This window comes from Mixophyes fleayi, chromosome 1 (assembly GCF_038048845.1).
Source record: "Mixophyes fleayi isolate aMixFle1 chromosome 1, aMixFle1.hap1, whole genome shotgun sequence".
Classification (NCBI taxonomy): domain Eukaryota; kingdom Metazoa; phylum Chordata; class Amphibia; order Anura; family Limnodynastidae; genus Mixophyes; species Mixophyes fleayi.
In genome coordinates this window covers 438,970,948-438,993,254 of record NC_134402.1, presented here as the reverse complement: position 1 = coordinate 438,993,254, position 22,307 = coordinate 438,970,948, and the positions used below count along the sequence as shown (strand labels likewise).

Here is a 22,307-nt window from a genome sequence, read left to right as displayed (position 1 = left end):
GGTGTGTACAATGTATGATTAAATACGACACCATGATGTAATAATGATAATTAAACAGTGTATCCACTATTTCAAAATCCTGCTGCTATGCAATGTATATACTTTAAATAAACATGTTTACATTAATTGGAACAACCTGATCAATGCAATGTATCCAAAATAAAAATCAATTATTTCTGTAATATATCCATTACAATATCCCTGGTCTATACAATACATCCATATTGCATGGATAGCCCTGGTCTATAACAGTGTTTCTCAAACCCAGTCCTCAAAACCCCCAACAGTGCAGGTGTTTCAGGTGAGAAGGGAAATAATTAGCACCACCTGTGGATCTGCTACAATGTGTCAGTCAGAAATGAGTACACCTGTCCTAATGCAAGGAGATAGGGAAAACAAGCACTTTTAGGGGTCCTGAGGACTAGTTTTAAGAAACATTGGTTCATACAATGCATCCATATTACATGGGAAGCCCTTGGGGTAAATTTATCAAGCTGCGCATTTGAAAAAGTGGAGCTGTTGCCTATAGCAACCAGATTCTAGTTATTTAGTGCATTCTGCAAAATGACAGCTACAATGTGATTGGTTGCTATAGACAACATCTCCACTTTTTCAAACCAGCAGCTTGATAAATTAACTCTGTGGTCTATACAATGTACCCATATTACAAGGACAGCCCTGGTTTATACATGTATCCATATGACATGGGAAGTATTGATCTATACAATGTATCCATATTACAAGGACAGCCCTGGTTTATACAATGTATCCATATGACATGAGAAGTATTGATCTATACAATGTATCCATATTACAAGGATAGCCCTGGTTTATACATGTATCCATACGACATGGGAAGTATTGATCTATACAATGTACCCATATTACAAGATTAGCCCTGGTTTATACAATGTATCCATATTACATATGAAGTCTTGATCTACACTATGTATCCACATTAACAGTACACCTTAGTGAAAGTTGCCAGATGGTATGGGCCATCTCACGGACTCAGAGTTGTGGGAGGGGCAGGTACCACCATCAGTTCCCTCAGCTGTGAAAACAAGATGTGTACAGACAAGTAGTAACCCTCATCCACTCACCTGTGGAGTGCTGCGAGGTCAGTGCACCCTCCACTCACTCCTGGAGTAACCTCCTTCTCTTCACTACAATTCTGAGAGATCCTGTTTCAGTTCCAAATCCCAGAGCTGCTCTGTGTACCTGATGCACTCAGTCCATCCTCGCCAATGGCTTCCTGCTTGTTGTGTCACACACTTGACAAACTAGTTTGTCAACTTTTAGCTGCCTGTCCCTCCCCCAGTGTGGAGAGAGGTTCACACGGGGAATGTGTTCACCTGTGCTTTGGGTGGGGTGTCTGGTGTGGGGTCTAGGGGGGAGGGGCCCAGCTCAGGGTCAGGTGACCTCAGGTAAAGGAAAAGGCCTGGGGTCCTTGGTGATTATTATCCCTCCTCCATCAGTGACCGCAACCCTCCTCCTCCTCCTCCTGGCTGCTGTTTAAATGTGATCAGGTTACAAGATACATTCAAATAAAATGGGATTAGGTAAAAGCAGGAACTGCTGGAACGCCGGAACGAGTCAGCTTCATGCATCTCTCTCTGCTGCCCGGTGTCTTGACTGAAGCTTGTTATACATTCTCACCTTGTATAGTGCAACACAGATGGGTACTCTGTACTGTGTGCAGTGTTTTTAAGTATGTATGTATGTATGTATGTATGTATGTATGTGTGTGTGTATATATATATATATATATATAGCCAGAGTTTTGTAGGAAGGCAGCCTCCATACGTGGAAGAGGTGGTTATGTGGGTATAAACCTATCAATATATACAATACTGTTTTGAGCGCCAGTGTTTACATTTTGCATATATATATATATATATATATATATATATATATATATATATATATATATATATATATATATATATATACACACATAAGCAATAAAAAATGTGGAATAGTTGTGCCAAAGATAGGAGATATATATATATATATATATATATATATATATATCTCCTATCTTTGGCACAACTATTCCGCATTTTTTATTGCTTATGTGTATATATGAATGGGGCTATGGGTACATTGTTCATTCATTCCGGCAGTCAGAGCGGGGTTCAGAGTACCCTAAGCATCCATTACGCCTGCCAGAATGGGGCTCAGAGTAACCTGACCATCCAGTCCAGCAACCAGAATGGGGCCCTGAGGACCTTAGTCATAACTTCTGGGTGCCGGAATGGATGTCTGAGTACCTTAGTCATCGGATGTTTAATGTACTCAGACATCCATTCCGGCACCCGGAATGAATGACTAAGGTACTCAGAGCTTCATTCGTGTACCCGGAATGGATGGCTAAGGTATTCGGACATCTGTTCCGGGACACAGAATGGATAATGCCAGAAATTGTACTTAAATGCATCCCCCCATTTTCCCTGTCACCTACTATGTATTCTCTAATTCAGGGTGGGTAAAAAAAAATTTTGTTGTTATTTTTTTTTCTTTCCTGATTTAATTTGTGCTGACATATCAGTTTATTTCTCTTTTACTCTAGGGGTAAATGTATCAAGTTGCATGTTTGAAAAGTGGAGATGTTGCCTATGGCAACCAATCAGATTCTAGTTATTTATTTAGTATAATTCTACAAAATGACAGCTAGAATCTGATTTGTATATATAGACAACCCCACCGCTTTTCAAACCCACTGGAAACTCGCAACTTGATACATTTACCCTGGAGGGTAAATTTACCCTGGGAGAGGGGTTGTGCTATGAGTTTTCTACAGATAGTGACACACTAAAGAGTAGGAGCTTTGAAACTCCAAATAGAATAAAAATTAGGTGTGATTTCATAATGTAATACATTTTTTTAGGCATATTCAATTTCACATATTTAAAATAAATATGTAAACATATGTAAATGTATTCAGTCTGTTTAGTTTTCTTTTTACCTTTTTTTTTTTTTACATTTTTCATGCAAATAATCTAGAAATAATCAGTATATAGGAGTAATATTATTAATGTAGTTGCATGTAGATGTACAAACTTCCGCTCAACTTCAAATATGGTCATAGGCAATGTACAAATTAGCATTTGCATTGCAAGCAAAGAGTTTACACCTGCTTTGTGTTGGCACAAAAAAAACCCTACCAGACACACATATTAGATGCAGCTCTATCCCTAAACACCGGCAGTGCCCATAGATCTCTATCAGGGGCGGATCTAGAAAATAATTTTACGGGGGCGCGATTGGGGGGGGGGGGGGGGGGGCGATTTAGTACCCGCCCCCTATTTGACAGCTAAGGCTGCCTACGGCAGGTCCGTTTGGCACAGACAGGCAGGGAGAGTGTGCTGCCCAGGCATTATGATTGCTTTTAAAACACAATAAGAGCAGCCGGGCAGCACAATCTCCCCTCTCCCTGCCTGTCCCTGCACATAGTGTGCAGCCGCCGGCAGCAAGCCACTGCTAGGGGGCGATTGCCCCGATCGACCCCCCCTGGGTCCGCCACTGATCTCCATAGAGTTTACTGAGCCACCATCTTTTTCAGCTGATGGTTATGATAGACGAAGAGCACAGATCTGAAGGTAAAACATATATAGTGTGTACACATGAATCGGCTGCTGATCAGGACATTCAGTCCTTGGTAAAATTGTTAATGATATCGCATCAGGAGAACTTCTCTGTAGTATGTACCCAGCCTTAATTGGATCAGCAACTAGTTGATGCAGAGGTGCAGTTAGTGGATGTCTGGGTATTGTAGGTGTCCAGTGTTCTTCCACACCCTTTATATTTTTAAATGATGTCTTGACATCCTCCTCTTTACTAAAGTCTACCCTCCTCCCATCTATACTGGTCACACTGGTACACCCTAGTTACTATCCCTATCTCCCCTCTGAGCCAGACTCGCTCCTCCTACTTCGGCTCTGTCCCCTTTATTGTAAGCTCTCATGAGCAGGGTCCTCCCTACCCTCTGTTTTCAAATTTGCACTTGTTTTGTCTTCCTTGTATGTCCCTGTTTTATGTATGAGCTGTTTTCTCATAATGTTAAGAAAGGTTTCCTCAACCATAGTGTATCAAGACATCAATAAAGATCTGGGGGTAAATGTATCAAGCTGAGAGTTTTCCGGCGGGTTTGAAAAACCAATTAGATTCTAGCTATCATTTATTTAGTACATTCTACAAAATGATAGCTAGAATCTGATTGGTTGCTATTGGCAACATCTCCACTTTTCAAACCCGCCGGAAAACTCTCAGCTTGATACATTTACCCCCGATCAGATTTATTTTTAAAGCCATATAAAGTTTGAAATAGGTCTACAGGGGAGGTAAGAGGAAGATCCTGTTATCAAATTGAGAATCCTATTGGATTCTTCAACTAAACATTCTGACGCCCTTTGGTCTTAATAAAGACAAGATAATGTCTGTTTTTTAGAGTACAATTATTTTAATTGATAAGTACGAATTAACATAAATGATCTCTATTTTGAAATAGTTTCTATGTTGTATAATTATATTTTTAAAGTTGTCTTTGTTTAGTGTCTTCCATATATATTTTAGGCTCTTCATCATGTGTTCAGGAATATATTTATTTATGTATCAAATTAGTATACTGTGACTTTGTTTAATTAAGGACCTAATTATGTATTCAGCACACTGGAACCAACCAAACTCTTGCATCCTGTACTTCAGTGCTGCATGTGATTCTGAAAGCCACCTGATGACTGTATCCATAGATACAAAACCTGTCTGGTGTGGCTATCGGTTTTCGGGACACCATACCCCTATAGGAGTACTACCCGAGAACTGTTCACAGCACAACCAGCTTCTCTTCCTAGCAGTGGTTTACCACCAGCTGTCATCAAATGACTTGTATGTAGATTCATCAAACCTTCTAAAAAATGAAAAATTGAGGTCTTGCCCATAGTAACCAATCAATTTCTAGCTGTCATTTATCTAGTACGCTCTAGCAAATGATAGCTAAAATCTGATTGGTTGCTATGGGCAATGCCTACACTTTTCCTTTTAGAATGTTTATACATACTCTACATTGACTATACTTTACTGTGTTGGGCTCCTTTTATTTATAAATATAAATGAGGTTTCTGGATCCTTAGACTTGGAAGGTGCGTTACTGATTTGTGGATTTGAAGTGCCTGAAAACCATTCGGTCTTGAATTTAACCAACAAATTATACATTTTCCAGCTCTTCATCTTCATGGACCACGCCTTTGGATATTGCTAGAGGACCAGTGGTGGAGGGCAAAAGAATGGGGAAGGGTGTAGGTGGGGGCAGTGGAGAATATTTTAGGAGCACCCTAATATATATTTGATATAGTAAAACTTTTATAAAGTATATTTGCACAATTTGTTGTAAACATATAAGGGCTTTAATTATATTTTTAGCAATTATGTTTTGCATAGTTTGCACTTGGGAGAAATACTTCCCATACATTTAATAACAAAGGGTTAAAGTGTCATCAGGTTCAACTTCAATCCCATTGCGGTCAACCTGTATAATCATCACACTCATCACTATTAGCAAGGACTTTGTTGATCAGTGACCGTTAGCGCTGGACAGTGGGGAAAGCAGAGCATGCGTAGATGTGAAAACAAGGATAGGAAGGGTTCTGCTCATGAGAAACCCTACAGTCTGTACCCTTTTATGTCCTCCTCTGTTCCCACAGTAGTGAGAGCAGTAGATAACCCTCTTTATGTCGATTGGTATCTCCTTATCATCTTGGCTGTCTTGTTCCACACGTATTCTGTGACAACCTGACTGTGGATCCCCAGACTCTGCTGAATATGACTGAGCTCTCTGACGGATGCGGAGTCTAACGGGTACGTGGTTTTCACCAGGAGTATGGACTTAGCGGCACCTATACTGCAGGTCGCAGACCCACGAGAGAGTATACTGCAGAGATGTGAGGAGGAACCAGAAGGAGGTAGAGGAGTCACTGGAACAGCAGTGGTTCAATGCTAGAGGAGAGCAGGCTGATACCACAGAGGTAACTCGGGACAGCTGCAGAGGAATCACGGAACAGCGGTAGCTCTGAGAGGCAGCGCAGTGAGAGAACTGAAGCTGACACGATACAAGTAACTCAGGTAGTGGTAGAGGAGTCACTGGAACAGCGGAGTTCAATGCAGGAGGAGAGCAGGCTGACACCACACCACGCAGGCCACACAGGAAGACAGGAGCCAGATCCTAGAGCTACAGGAAGTGAGCTTGAAGAACAGGCAATAGGCAGGTGAACACGGGAGGTTTAAATAGTGCTCCACGATCCCACGGCCAATGAGGGAAGAGGGGAGGTTTTCAAAGGAGGACTACGATTCTGCACATACACAGAGACTGATGCCAGGATATGCCGACATCACTGCCTGTGAGGAGAAGGTAAAAGGCACAGGTGCCCGCAAGCGGGACCAGAGCGTGACACTGATGTAGCTGGCTTCGTATAGTCTATAGAGATGAATTAAACAAAAATGAGACCACTCTCCCTGACAAAATCATATAATCGTTTTGATGAGGGGGATACGATGGGTTGTCCCCCAGATTAACCTTTGTTCATCTTTTGGACAACAGACACGCAATGACTCCAACTCCTGGCACTTCCGGTAGGCGCTACCAGTTCGTGTGGGGTCAGTCAGCTTGCTGTAGGTCTAGAGTTGATGACATGTCTGAATGACTGTGGCTCCCTTAGGGTACAATCACCAAGTAACAGCATTCCAACATAAGTCCCACATGGCACAAGACGTCAACACACCTGAACCATGTAATGAATTTATGAATTATATTCTGCCAAAGTTTTATGGGTCTAGGGCAACAGTGAAAGTTAGAAGCTTAAAGCTCCATTATCACCTGGAGTGAATTAACTTCTCTTCCCCCCTAGAGCCCCGGAGGCTGCCGTATGCTGCCATGTTTCCTGGGGCTGTTATGCTCGTCTATCAGCCCCAGCTGATAAAAGATGTTGGGGGGCTTGTGTGGGAGGACCAATCAGAGGCTGCTTTCATGGATATTGAGGTCTTGGATTGGTCATCCCACCCAGTCCCCCCTTCTGCAGCCATTTTAAAGCTGTGAGCGAAAATATCTTCTACTTTAGGTTGTAATGCAGCTTTAAGAGATGTGGCTTTTTAAAGCAACTCAAAGAAGTGTACAGAGGCTAATTTATCAAAATCAGAGCTACCAGTTATGGAAGTTTAAAGTGAAGGTGCTGCCAGAAAGGTACATGAATTATATAACACAAGAGGTCATGCCTCTTCTACTCCAAGATGATTGGATCAAGGAATATTAAAGAACTCAAAGTACCATCTTCCTCAGCATGAATGAAGTTAATATGTCTGGCAACATGGTGTTCTTATCTTGCAAACTAGTCCATTGTTTCAGCCTAGGCAAAAGGATTATTGTCCACCAGTCCTATATGAATGTACATCACACCAGGGAGTCTCTTGTCTTTTTTTAGCTGTGTGTCTGTGTGTGCTAGCATAGGGCAAATGTCATCAGGTAGGTGACTACATTATATATTTAAATGTAATGTTTCCTGATTGTTACCTAACTTGTTTAAACAACTTCTGCTATATAGCCACAAAACAATACCTGTCCCTAATTGTATCAAGAGCAAATCATCTGCTATCTGTGAAAAGATAAACACAGAAAAGGCAGTTCCTGAAACTCCTTCTGCCTTTAAATGCCAACTCCAGAGAACAGCAAATTGGCATTCACAACCCAGTGATAGCTGAAGTCAAACTGGAGTTGAGGCTTCGGTCTCTGCCCTGAAAAGGACAATTGGTCCCTGGAGTCCTTCCTTTGCCCTGATCTACCTCTACAGGTCTTGGGGAGCTATGTGTCCGCCGAAGGCGGAGTGATCATGACTCAGGACTACTACTTTGCTGGTAGCCTCAAAGGAGAGAGGGGTAGAGGCTTGAATGGATAGACAGCAGTCCCTGAGAGTGGCTAAGATACTGGTGAGGTGTTTTCATTGTACCCTGTATGTTGTCTGTGCCAGACTGTAGTGTTATTTGTTGCAGGTTATTATTTAAACATGTTTATTGCTGCTTGGTGCTAACATTTTGTTAAATAAACTTATTTATTTTATTTCGGATATTTGCCTGGGTGATTTTGAACCTTGGATAGGTACCGATAGGCCAGCTGTGTGGCACAGAGGGTTACATTAAACCTGGCATTAAACCTTCACAATATGCATTAGAAATGATAGAGCACCTACCGCTATTGAAGTACAATTAAAAGTTCCATGTACAGGCGTTGCTACTCAACAGTCTTCTAGATGGCTATTAAACACCTGTGAATACAGGTGCCAAACAGGGAGAGATTAAAGACAAAAGATGAAACCTATTTTAAATCCCTAATTTCCACCCAGTTGACCAACCTTTGTTGCTCCTTTCCACCATCAACTTACTTCTCTGTAAACTCCCACCCTCACTGCTCATGACATCGCCATCAATAGATGAAGTATCAAAGGCAAAATCTACACCATCTGTTATGAAATATCCTCTTGCCAGATTCATTTCAACACTCGTTCATTCTCCTCCACTTATATACCCACCTTCTTTCTTTCCTGTTACTGAGGATGAGGTCTTCATAATTTCCCCTTCCCCCTAAACTTTCCCCTTGACCTTTTTCCCTCCTAATTCCTCCACTCCCTCCCCACAATGCTTGCCTCCTCTTAGCTCACTTCATCAACCTGTCCCTCTCCACTGGCACTTTCCCTTCCATCTTCAAACATGCACTCATCTCTCCTATCCTCAATATACCTAACCTACCTCTATCCTCCCATTGGCTTCCAAACTACTTGAGCTCTTGTGTACAATGCCTGACTCACTTTCTGTTCACACATCCTCTTCTTAACCCTCTGCAATCAGGCTTCCATCTTATCCAATCCACCGAGATTGCCTTCATTAAGGAGGCTAATATCTACTCATGACTCAGATGAAGGGTCACTTATCCCTGTTAATGTTCCTTGACCTACCACTTTCTATATAGTTGTTCACCCTCTTCTCCATACTCATCACTCACTTCAATTGCAGCGCTGATTTCTCCCGGTTCATTTTATACCATTCTGAATGCTCCTTGAGTGTCTCTACAACTTGCACATCTTTTCTTCTACTCTGCTATCTGTGGGAGTTCCTCATAAATCTGTTTCCAGCCGTCAGCTTTTATCTCTTAATTCTTCTTTTCTTGGTGAAATAGTAGACTCCACTGCCACCTCTCTCCAGAGGATACACAAATCTACCTCTTCTACTCTTTTTTATGAACTTTTTATCAACTGCCTCCACCTGGATGTCCCAAAGCTACCTAAAGCTCAGCATGTCCAAAACTAAGCTCTTCACCCCCATCCCCCACCTTCTTCTTGTTAGTACCCCTCCTCTAGTCTCCCTCATAACTTCACATATCTCCCCTCTTCCACAAGCTGCTGTCTTGGTGTTATCTTTGACTCCTTCCTCAGCATCACTCCGTGCATCCAGTCCCTTTCACTGTCTTTTTACCTCCTCCTACTAAACATTTCCAGAATACGCCTCTTTCTCATGATGTTACTAAAACCCTTATTCAGTCTCTCATTATATCCCACCTTGACTACTACAACCTCCTATTATGTGTATGGGCATGCTGGGCAGTTGCCCGGGGGCCCCACAAGCATAGAGGCCTAATAGGCTTGCCAACTTTTCAGTATAATATTACAAAAATTGCATTAAGAGTGTTCATGTGCATGTTGGTGATCAACTGTGCAAGAGAATGCTCATTTTCAAGACTGAAACTGATAAAAATCAGCTTTGTAGCACAATGAGACTTTCACTCATGTTCACTCAACTTCAAGGCTCATGTTAAATTGTCCCAACGTTTGTGTGGATTAATCTCTGCAGTACACCATGTTTTTTACTGTTTACTGATTTTGTTGGAGGTACCAATAAATATAAGCTTAAATTTATTGGTAATATACATATTTATTCCTGTGAGTGGTTGTGTAGGTAGAGCCCCAGTACACTGCTTTTCCCTCGGTCCTATAATGCTGTTAAGATGGCCCTGATTATGTGGCCTTTCCCTCACCCTTCTTCCTCCTCTACAATCCATCAAAAATCTAGTAACAAGACTGATCTTCCTCTCTCGCTGCTCCACATCCACTGCTCCGCTCTGCAAATCCCTAAACTGGCTCCACATTACCTACAGAATACAATTCATACTACTCACCTTGAAAGCCCTCACCAACTCCTCCCCAAACAGGGGTGCACGCAGGATTTTTAAGGGGAGTTGCCCCCCCCCCAAAAAAAGAGGAAAAAAAGCGAAAGCTGCTGTGCATGCGCAGCAGCTCCGCTTCGGCAGCTCTGTACAATCCAACAGCCACGACGTTGTCATAGAAGCGTCCACGCATCTTTGACAGCGCCGCGGCTGCTGGATAGTACAGGGGCACTTCTTTAGCAGAGGGGAGACCCAGAAACCCCCCCCCCCCCCCCACTGCGTGCGCCACTGCCAAAATACATCTATGACCTTATTACTATATACACTCCTTGCCCTCTTGGATCTGTCTCTCACCTACACCTCTGACAACCACCTTTCACTCCTGCTTCCGAGACTTCTCACATGCTGCTTCCCACTTATGGAATTTCTTACCCCACCTGACCAGATTCTCCCCCATCCTTCAGTCCTAAATGCTCTCTGTCAAAAGCCACCTCTTCACTATAGTCTATCGTCCCGCCACCTTATACTTCTCACTCTGAATGTTCTACCAGCTACAGTCCCACGTCCAACCAGAGCCCCACTAACGTCTATTGTATCAGCGTTGCCCTCCATCTCTGTAAGTTCTCTCTACCATCTGTCTCACATCTGCACCTCATTAATCAACCTTGTATGTACTTGTTATGTTTTCATGTGCATTTTATATTTTGTGTAATTTGTAACTCTGACTGTCCAGCACCGTAGAGTTTTGTGGTGCCTTACAAATAACATATGACGATGATGATGATTATGAGGATAAGAACTTTAATTGCTAATATGAAACAAATTATTGTTTTGTGTCATTTGCAAACTGTCGAGTTTGGAAAGCTAGAATGAATCAGCGAAGAAGCAAAACAATCAACAGAAAGCCAAAAGTATCATAAAAGAGGATGACAACACAAGACTGCCCTTACAAATGCATCAAGCATGGTGTATTGATTTTGGAGCCATGAGTCATATGGCTACTAATATAAGATCTTTAGCTCTCATCTTGACCAAACTAAGAAAAGAGTTACAGTTACTAATGGACAGTATATGTCCTCAGAAGGAACATGTGAAAACTACTTCATTTCTCACTGTCCCTTACATTCACCAAAAACATACATATAAAGAACGTACTACATGTACAAAGTCTTGAAAGCAATTTTTTTTTAGTGAAGAAACTCACAAAGAAAAGAACTGTTGTGACATTCCAGAATGACAGCTACATCATCTCACTAGCAATATAAAGATTAATCAGTACAGCCAGAGGGTGGAACACACTAACTGCTTCCACGGGAAATTGACAAAGAAATATTTTCCAAATACCAACAGTAAAAAGCATGAGCTAAAGCATAGTAGAGTATTTGGAAGCAAAAGAAAAGAATACCCAGTGGGAAACTCATGGAAAGGAAGGAATTCTGGTTGGCTACAGCAAGAACCAAAAGGGATAAAAAGACTTTTACAACAAGAGACCAACAAGATAACAATTATCAGGAGCGTGGTGATTGCAAAGACTCTGGGCTAGATTTGCTAAGCTGCGGGTTTGAAAAAGTGGGGATGTTGCCTATAGCAACCAATCAAATTCTAGCTTTCATTTTGTAGAAGGTACTAAATAAATGAAAGCTAGAATCTGATTGGTTGCTATAGGCAACATCCCCACTTTTTCAAACCCGCAGCTTAGTAAATCTAGCCCTCTGTGTCACTCAAATTTCCCAAAATTTCGCAAGTAGTTTAGCCTGAGCAACAAGCTCAACCAGAAACATTGAGAAACAAGAAAAGTTGCATTGCAAATTTGCAATGTAATTAGGTGATTCAGTTGTTTAAGAAACAGAAAGAGTTGTTTCACCTCAACCTTCAGCTAGAAGACCCACAAGGTGAAACAATTACATTCCAGATAAATGCCTATCCTACATAGAAGAAGATGCAGGAACTATACTGTACTGTTTTGCTATAAGTTATTTATTTACCTTTGTCCTATAGTGCCACCAATTTAAGGCACACTTTGCATGCAATGTTTAATCATTCACATCAGTCCCTGTTCCCTGGAGATTGCACATAAACACACACAGTAACCTGTAACCAGTAACCTGTATGTTTTTAGAATCTGGGAGCACCTGTAGGAAACCACACAAACACAGGGAGAACATTCAAACCACAGCGGACGTACTCATAATCACGGTTTACTAAAATACGACAGTACTTACCATGACTCCAGGATCCCGAAACTCTGATGCCAGACATGCTGACATTGATGACCCGTTATAAAAACTGAAGTGCAACCATTTCGACGCATGAAGATCCCGGCTCCCAGAATGACGTCAGTTTCCACGGCGACAGTGTGATTGCGGCTGTTAAAGGGGCGACTCAAGGACACGCGTTATTATAAAAATAACTTCTTTATTTTTAACTTGCCTGGACAATGCCCTGAATTATCTGCAGCTAACAGATGTCTGAGCATATTTGCCCTTATTTTGCCAGTATCAGTGTTTGGTTCATGGTTTGGTGGTAAATTTTCCTCCTCATCTGACATATATATAGAGGCTATATTTTAATTAAAAATATTGGACACAAAGCAGACATGGGGGAGGGGAGGACGGGATTCACCAGATAAGCAGACAGGCAATAAGCAGACATGCAGTTTGGCAATTTCTTGGGGGCCCCAATTTGGAATTTTGCATACTATGGTCATGAAAGAGGGACACTGAGAAGTGCCCTGATGGATCCGCTCAACACACTCCCTGTATATGTTGTGATATTCACCACCTGCGAATCCCTATTGACAATGGGAATTTCATTTTTTCCATTAGACGCAGGAAGTTTGTTGTGCATGAAAAAAATATTTCCCCACTTTCACCAGTTTTATGTCAAATATCTTTGATACTGATAAACTCCTGAGACTTTTTCATATGTATTTATAAATGTTATTAATAGCTCTTTTATTTAAGGCAACTGGTATGTTAGGGTCTGTGACCCTTTGACTTTTTGAAGTGCCATCAGTTTGACTGTACATTAAGTCCCATTTGTATTCATGAATTAATTTATTTTTCTGGTAACACTATGTTGATACTTGATAAATAGGATACTCCATGTATAAGCATGATGGTGCCTTGGCTGGTCGAGGCAACCCCTTTGATAGATAGGTCGATGTGATATCGAGTCCCATCGCCAGTCAAATTACCCATTTTCTCTGACAATAGGCCCCCGGTGTGATAGTATGATCTGTCTTGACATCTCACCTATTGATCATTAGCTATCACTCTCTCCTAAAAAGAAACATGCACATGGGATTTTAGAAGAACAGACTCCAGAATAGTCTCTTGACTTTGGCGACCATGGTTTTGAAAGAGGAACTGGACACTAGGTGATATAAAGTTGGCTCAGGATATAATTAAGACTCCCTCGTCAATATTCCTAAGACAGTCACAGTTTTTCTCCGTGTAAATGTCGAAGATTACATTTTTGTTTGCCTTGGTTCAAATTCTCAATGCACTCAGGGTCACAGAATTGTGCCATATATAAGGTGAAACAGCCTTAGTAGGTTATAGCCGTTTTAAAATATCTGGCACCAACAAGGAAGCACAGAGTGGCTTTTATGGTGAGCGGTTTTTCACCTGTGCCTTAACATCCCCCTTAATAAAATGTATTTCTCCTAGTACCAGTACAATCCTCAGTTCCTTGGTTACTGAAAACATTTCTCAGTTCACATTGCAGGGATCTTTTCAATTAAGGACCAGTAGCTCAGTAAAATAATTGGGTTATGCATTAACTTGCTCGCTCTCCAGGAAATGTACTCTTAAAGGGCCAGGAAATCTATAATGCTGAAAATTCTAACAACCCTTTATCATCATCATCATCATCGTTTTTCATCGCCACAGATTCCGCAGCGCCGGACAGACAGCATTATAAAACATACAAGGTATAACATGTGCATAAAACAAAAGATTACACAAAGATGTTACACAATCAGCTTAGGCATAAAAAAAACATGACATAGGACAGGTACAAATGAGGTAGACAAAGTAGGTGGAACATGAGACAGAAGAACCCCTATGAACCAGCAACCCACCCAATGTCATTCATATCTCCATGCTTCCCTCTCTCGCTTTCTCCTGTGCTCTCTGGAATTACAGATCCATCCGCAACAAACTGCACCCCGTCTCTTCTTTACACCTTCGCCACTTTAAAGCCCAACCTTGGCACTCTAAATTCACCTGATTCCTTCAAAAATGCACATATACTGCTAAACGTCACTGGAAAAAATGTTGTTCCGTGGCAGACTTCCTACATTTCAAATTCATTGTCTCATCCTACAGTTCTGTTTCTCCCTTGCTAAACAATCTTTTTTCAAGTCTCTCATGTCTTCACAGTTCTTCAATCCATTGTGACTTTTTGCCACTTTCAACACCCTCCTTTGGCCCTCCCATTATTATTATTATTTATTTATTTATTTATAAGGTGTCACAGATTCAGTAGATACAGAAGCAAGTAACAAATAGATGAGGTAATACACAAGTTGCATAGATGAGTGTGAGTAATGTTATGAGGACTCACACAGAGTGCAGCAAAATACAAAACAGGACATACCAGGGAGTCAGACAATAGACTGACAATAGGTAGAGAGGAGAGAACTCTGTCTACGAGAGCTTACATTCTAGAGGGAGGGGTGGTGAGAGACAGTAGGACCAACTTGGAGAAAATGTAGATGGCAGATGAGGAAGAAAAGGTGATGGATAGAATGGTTAGAAGGTGGTAGGATAGGCAAGCTTGAAAAGGTGAGTTTTGAGTGAACGTTTTAAGGACTACTGCCTCCAGACACGAAATCTCCTCCTCCCATTACTTTTCTGCTACCCCTACCACTCCACCCTCCTTTCCCTCCAGCCACCACCTCTTGTGTTCCTTCTGCCCCCCTAATTCTCTTATATTATCCTCTCCACCCTCAGCCTGCCACCCTGGAACTCATCCCCTCTTATGTCCTTTGCTCCCCTTCCCCCACTGCCTGCTCCCACTTTGATTATATCTTCAATCTGTCCTTTTTCACTGGCATCTTTTCCTCATCCTTTACACATGCTCTTGTTTCACCCGTTCTTAAATAATCAATCTTGACCCCACCTCACCCTCTAACTTACGTCCCATTTCGCTTCTTCCCTTTGCCTCCAAAATACTTGAGTGGCTTGTCTACAACTGTCTCAGCAGCTACCCCTCTGACAGATCCGCCCCCTCCACTCCACTCTACAGAAACTGCTTAGACCAAAGTCACAACGATCTTCTCTCAGCCAAATCCAGGGGCCACTTCTCTCTGCCTACCCTGTTGGCCCTCTCTACTGCCTTTGATACTGTGAATCACCCTTGTCACGCCTAAAGATCTGTCTGTATCCAAACTGGGTTGTGTCTCTGGAGCTGGACTGGTGACTACATAGACAAAGCTGAGTGGCCTGATAATGTCCCTCTGCATGTAGTGAATGGACTGATGCAGATGGTGGTTACACTAGCAGGGGGGAGCAAAAAGGAACTGAATTACTGGACCGGACTGGAACCGGAATGCTGTAACCGGAATGCTGGAAGAGGATTGCTGTAATCGGAATGGAACCAGAATGCTGTGACAGGAATGCAGTAACCGGGAGGAACCAGAACGCTGTGACAGGAATGCTGTAACTGGAATGGAACCGGAATGCTGGAAGAGGATAGCTGTAACCGGAATGGAATCGGAATGCTGTGACAGGAATACTGTAACCGGAATGCTGGAAGAGGATTGCTGAAACAGGAACGGAACCGGAATGCTGGAAGAGGGTTGCTCTAACTGGAATGCCTGAAGGAACCAAAGTGGATGGAACCAGAGTGCTGGAATCGGACTGGAGCCAGAATACAGACTGCACTGTCAGAGTTGGGTTAGTAGCAAGACTGTAGCAAGACAGTGAGCCTACAAACTGCAAGGAACCAGTTTGGTGTCTGGAATACAACATTGCACTGGCAACAGGCAAAGGCTCTGAGAAGTTCTTTTATAGTTGCTGTTGATTCCTGATTGGAAACTGCAGTCAGCTGGGCAGAAGCAGCACTCTGAGTTGCTGAAATGGATCAGGTGACTATATCTAAGGAGGCAGCTCCCATGAATTTGTTTTGGAGGGAATCTGAAATGGAGGCTGAGAGAAATCATGTGACTGAACCCAAGATGGCCGCACCCATACTCTGATTCTGGAGGGATCTTTGGAGTGGAGAAAGACTGGACAACATCTTACAGAGAAGTCTGAACCATCAAAGCCTGAGAACCGCAAGGACAACTTGGAAAGGCAGTGAAGAGGTAAGTGACAGAACCTGAGAGTCTGGTGTGTGACAACCCTTTTCTACTTCACACCACTGGCCTTTCTGACACTGTCCTTTCGTGTTTCACATCCTACCTCTCCTTCTCTGTTTCTACCTCTGATTCCTCCTCCTCCCCATCCATCCTTCTCATAGGAGTCCCACAGTGTTCTGTCCTTGGCCTTATGCTCTTTACTCCTCCCTGGGTGAATTCATCAGTTCTTCCAGCCTCCAGTACCACATCTATGCCGATGGCACTCAACTCTAACTCTCATCTCCTGATCTCTTCCCTTCCCTCCTCCCTTGGGTGTCCAGTTGCCTATTTGCCATCTCCTCCTGTCCTTACACTTTTTCAAACTTAACATGGCCAAAACTGAACTCATTGTCTTCCCTCCATCAAGAGTCTTCTCCCCTCCTGTCCTCTCTATCACTGTTGACAACATCACTATCTCCTCTGTTCCCCAATTCTGCTGCATGGGTGTCATTCTTGACTCCTTGTCTCCATCTGCCCTCACATTTGGTCTCTTGCCCAATCCTATCGCTTTCAGCTCTGCAATATTGTCCATATCAGACCCTTCCTCCCCAAGGATGCCACCGATGCCACCAAAACTCTTATCCACTCACTGATCATTTCTTGTCTCAACTACTGCAACCTTCTCTTTACTGGTCTCTCCCACTCCCATCTCCCATCTCGCTCCACTACGTTCTGTACTGTCGCACATCAGAGTCCGGCTGTTTCGTTTTAAACCCGCTGTCGGGCACACTCCCTCTACTCTTCCCTCTGCTTCAAGAACAGAACCTTGTGCCTTAATAATACTTTATACAACAGAAGGTGCATGGCCCTTTAAGAGCTCTGAACCTGTGATCATGTGTTCTGACCTGAGACCCGCCCTATTATCAGCTCAGCTATTTAAATCTGCTCTGTGCCAGAGTATTAGGCTCCTAATCTTTACTCCAACATCCAAGTACTCCTTGTGGCTAATCCCTGTGAATTCTGACCTGAACCATTCCTAACCGCTCTTCTGCAAGTTGTTTGGTACTGTGGTGTCCTATGAATAAAACTTAATAATAATAATAATAATAATAATAATAATAATAATAAAGTGGAGAAAAAAGGTATAAGTAGGAAGTACGAGGAAGTGGGTGCAGAAAGAGTAGTCTCAGGAGAGGTTGAATATGCAAATGTTTTCATCCCATAGTCACAATGGTCTCCAAACTCTGCTTCGATCTATCCCAGTGGCCTGGTCTCCTTGTGAAAACATTTCATCAGTCTGCTATAAGTTGTGTTTTGGTTGAATAGACTGGGGGACTGGTGATCTCACTTATGAATGCAAGGGTAGTGTGGAATCCGGAACCACTATTTTGACTGTAGAGTAAACCCCATTTACAGGAAGGGTCAGCTAGGATACAGGCACTGGATGGTACTGGGTGCTGTAGTAGTAGTGAAGTAGGACATACCTCCCAAATGTCATTGTTGACCAAATCCTGACTAAGCGAAACAGTCATCCATGTTTGGTATTGCCCCACCTGAATCAGAACAGTTGGCAGACTATTCTGCTTTCTCCTACCTGTTCTTTACATGTGGCTGCTGGTGTCTTTAGCTCAGTTTCTGCTTGTCTGGATCCTGGAATGTTATGGCCCTAGGGGAGTGTTATTCACCTAGGTTTACAGTCCAACTTCCTTGAAATACTTGTGGTGGTATGTTACTTGCACTCTAAGATGCGTTGTTCTGCCGTTATTGACTGTAGAGCTGCCGGTAACTTTCTTGACTTGCTAAAAATTTGGGGAACCTTGTACTCCTTTGACCCATCCTCTGATTTTGAAAGGAGTAGATGATACACTTCTAACCGGCAGTCCTGTCTAGAGTTTCACAGTACCAATCACCTTAAAAGTTGGCATGTTTGCCTCTGAGTTGTCCTCGTTCTTGAGGATCAACAACCCTCAATTGCCTGTAAATCTGGGATACCCCTGGCTTGAGGAACATTACCCTCGGATTAATTGGAGATCCAAAGAAATTGAACAGTGGAGTGATTCCTGACACAATGAATGTCTTCACATTGCACTATGCACATCTGTACTAGACTTACCCCTATGTCCACTTTTCTGATGTCTTTAGTAAAACTGCAGCTGATGAGATGCCTCTTTATAGAGACTATGATTGCACTATGGACTTGATATCTGGGGCACGCTTGCCCAAAACCAGGCTTTATTCTCTCTCAGCCCCCGAGGCCCAGCTCATGGAGGAAAACATTCAAAAAAATCTTTGGAAAGGCCCAGCCTCGGACTGGCCTGCCGGGCAGCCGGTCTATCCACCGGTAGGCCCGGTGGGGTTGAAGCTCCGCCCCCTCCGCTGTTGGGGCGGAGCTTACTGGATTAGTAAGAACTATAGGGCGGTGGGACGGTAACCTGGAACTTTTCTAGTGTTCACTTAGAAAAGGGTGCCCATGTCACGTTATAGGGGCTGATTTCGGCTACGGATGACAGGGTGAACAGTCCTGCGGGCATATTGTAGCTCGCTAGCTTTTGTGGTACTATGTCAGATGTCAGCGGGGGCGCACTGTATTATAGGATAACCAGCGCCTCCGGCAAGGCACAGGTTACGCGATCTCCTGCTGGCTCGCTGGTCACGTGAGTTAATCCGTGCGACTGATTACCAATACATTTGCTGATAGAGAGTGAGTTCAATAATGTTTATTTATTTATTTATTTATATATTTTGTTTGTTTAAATTTTGGGAAAACATCAGAATGGCATTGAACTGGAAAGAGCGAGCTGATAAGCAGCAAGTGGTGGCAAAATAATTGAGTATTGTATTGTGCGCTCACTGAAATAAATGAGTCTCTGTGTATTATCATTTATATTAATAGCTAACAAGCTCTTGGATTAAATAGTTAGGCAAGATGTATTAAAAGTACCCTCTCACCCACCATGGGGTCTCATGACCCCTTAGCTTGCTGTTTAACTCCTACCGAACCTGTCCAGTGAGGTTTAAATGAACAGTTAAGATTAAAGCAGAGTAAGACCTATAAACCCCTCATCCAATTACATTTAACCCAAGAGCCATACACCCTCAGATAGTAAGATAATGACAATCCAACTTTTCACTCAATATAGCTACCACTTTTTAGAGGTTAAGCACCCAAAAATGTGACATATTAATGATCGATCTATAGATAGAGAATATATATATATACGTTGCCCTACATGGGCTGACCACACCTCCTTGACTGGCCACACCCACTCTTACAGTTGGCCACACCCCAATGTAGTGGGCCCCTATCACTGCATTCCCCCGGTGGGCCCTTCATGCCCCAGTCCGACACTGGAAAGGCCTCATACGTCCATCTAAATCATCAGTAAGGGCTGAGGTTTTTTTTGGCAAGAAAGATGAGGGGCTAAGGCACTGCATAGATTTTCAAGAGCTTAATAAAATTACCATAACAATAGCGGTATAGCTTACCTCTGATCTCTGAGCTCTTTGACCAGTTGCGGAATTCTAAGGTATTCTCCAAGGCTGATGGGCCCGGGCATGTCAGCGGGCCCGGCCGGGCCCTTGCGCTGACGATTTTTTTTTTTCAAAACTTTTTGCGGCGGGGGGGCTCAGTCGTTGGTGGGGGGAGCAGGGTAGTTAAAAAAAAAATCCATACTCACGTGATCGCCGGCGTCTCTCCTCTCTGCTGATCTGTGCTCCATTCAGACTGAATGTCGGTTGTGACGTCATCATGTCACGCCCAGCATTCAGTCAGTCTGGGGCAATGGAGCACAGAGGAGCAGAGAAGACCAAGAAAGAAGAGAGAAGAAAAGGTAAGTGAAGGGAGGAAAACGGGGGGTGGGGGGGTGGGCACAGAGGGGTTAAAAAAAGGGGGGCAGCATGACACAGAGGGGTTAAAAAACGAGGGGGGCATGGCACGGAGGGGTTAAAAAATGGGGGGCAGCATGACACAGATGGGGTTAAAAACGGGGGGGGGGGGCAGCATGGCACAGAGGGGTTAAAAAAAGAGGGGGGCACAGAGGGGTTAAAAAATGGGGGGGCAGCATGACACAGAGGGGTTAAAAAATGAGGGGGGCACAGGGGGGTTAAAAAATGGGGGGCAGCATGACACAGAGGGGTTAAAAAACAGGGGGGGCACAGAGGGGTTAAAAAATGGGGGGACAGCATGACACAGAGGGGTTAAAAAACAGGGGGGGGGCAGCATGACACAGAGGGGTTAAAAAACGAGGGGGGCACCAAGGGGTTAAAAAATGGGGGGGCAGCATGACACAGAGGGGTTAAAAAATGAGGGGGGCATGGCACAGAGGGGTTAAAAAATGGGGGGGGGCAGCATGACACAGAGGGGTTAAAAAATGGGGGGGCAGCATGGCACAGTGGGGTTAAAAAACAGGGGTCAGCATGGCACAGTGGGGTTAAAAAACGGGGGGCAGTATGGCACAGTGGGGTTAAAAAGGGGGGGAGGCATGGCACAGTGGGGTTAAAAAACGGGGCAGCATGGTACAGTGGGGTTAAACGGGGGGCAGCATGACACAGTGGGGTTAAAAAATGGGGGGGGGCATGGCACAGTGGGGTTACAAAGCGGGGCAGCATGGCACAGTGCGGTTAAAAAACAGGGGGGTGCATGTCACAGTGGGGTTAAAAAATGGGGGCAGCATGGCACAGTGGGGTTAAAAAATATGGGGCAGCATGGCACAGTGGGGTTAAAAAGGGGGGGAGGCATGGCACAGTGGGATTGAAAAAGGGGGGGAGCAGCATAGTATAGTGTGATGAAGGGGAGCCAGGTGAAGGGGCACAAGCAGCATGGAGGGCGCAGTGTGATCATAAGGCATGGCGATGATGAAGGGGCTCATTATTGTAATATAGGAGCTGGAGGAAGGCCTAATTATTAATCGTGGGGGGTATTGATTTAACGCCAGGGTTGTTTGGAATGATCTAAATGTAGCCATTTTTTTCCAAATAGGGCCCCCAGCATTCCAGGATCCAGACAAGCCGCAACTAAAGAAACATGCAGCCACAGGTGGTGAAGGTGAGAAGAACAGGTAGGAGAGATCAGGACAGTATGTGAAATGTTGTGATTCTAGTAGGGACAATGGCAATTTTTGGTGAGTGTTCTGCCCAATGTAAGGTGCAGGCCAAGACTGAACTTTTTGTGTACACACTGCATTCTTTCTATACTACACTGTGGTGCAAGATGTCCTGAAAGTCAGGAGTGCTTGGACATATGTGACGCTCCGGTGAATTGAGAGCCTAGTGATTTTGATGTGTTAGCCACGCCCCAATGGCGCATTTACCACGCCCCCAAATGCATGACCACACCTAAGGCAGCGCAAAATTTCTAAGCATACTCGACTATAAGTGGGGCCCCATGAATTTGTTGTACCGGGGCCCTGAATTCCTCTTGGCAGCCCTGAATATCAGACCAAGGCTTTAGCATCTACCCAGTTAACCTTAATACTATCATCACCATTCTTTACCATTTATTTATACTATTATTTGTTTGGAGCATTCTACCAATCTCAAGTCTGTTCAGAGGATCCTGGGATTTGCGAGTTATTACAGACTATTAATTCCTACATTTTCCTGTATAGAGAAACCCATCACTCCCTTGATTAAGAAGGGGGCAGATCTGTCTGATTGATCACTAACTGTAGAGGCATTTGAGACGTTGAAGAGAGCATTTGTTTCTGCACCTGTCCTGTGGTATTCAGATCCACAAGCCCCATTTATTGTAGAAGTTGATCGGGGTGTTTAGCTAGTGTGGCTTTGTTCTAAGTGTGATTTGTTACAAGTGTATTTACTAAT

The 22,307-nt window shown here is 43.4% G+C and overlaps 1 protein-coding gene across 1 annotated transcript in view; it reads right to left on the bottom strand.

Moving 5' to 3' along the window:
* Positions 1-1,450, bottom strand: part of LOC142100949 (phospholipid-transporting ATPase IC-like) — a 76,703-nt gene extending 75,253 nt beyond the window's left edge. Inside the window, exon 1 of the mRNA XM_075184881.1 lies at positions 1,104-1,450. The gene's annotated coding sequence lies outside the window, so the exon portion shown is untranslated. The remainder of the gene's footprint in view (positions 1-1,103) is intronic.
* Between the last annotated feature and the right edge of the window lie 20,857 nt (positions 1,451-22,307).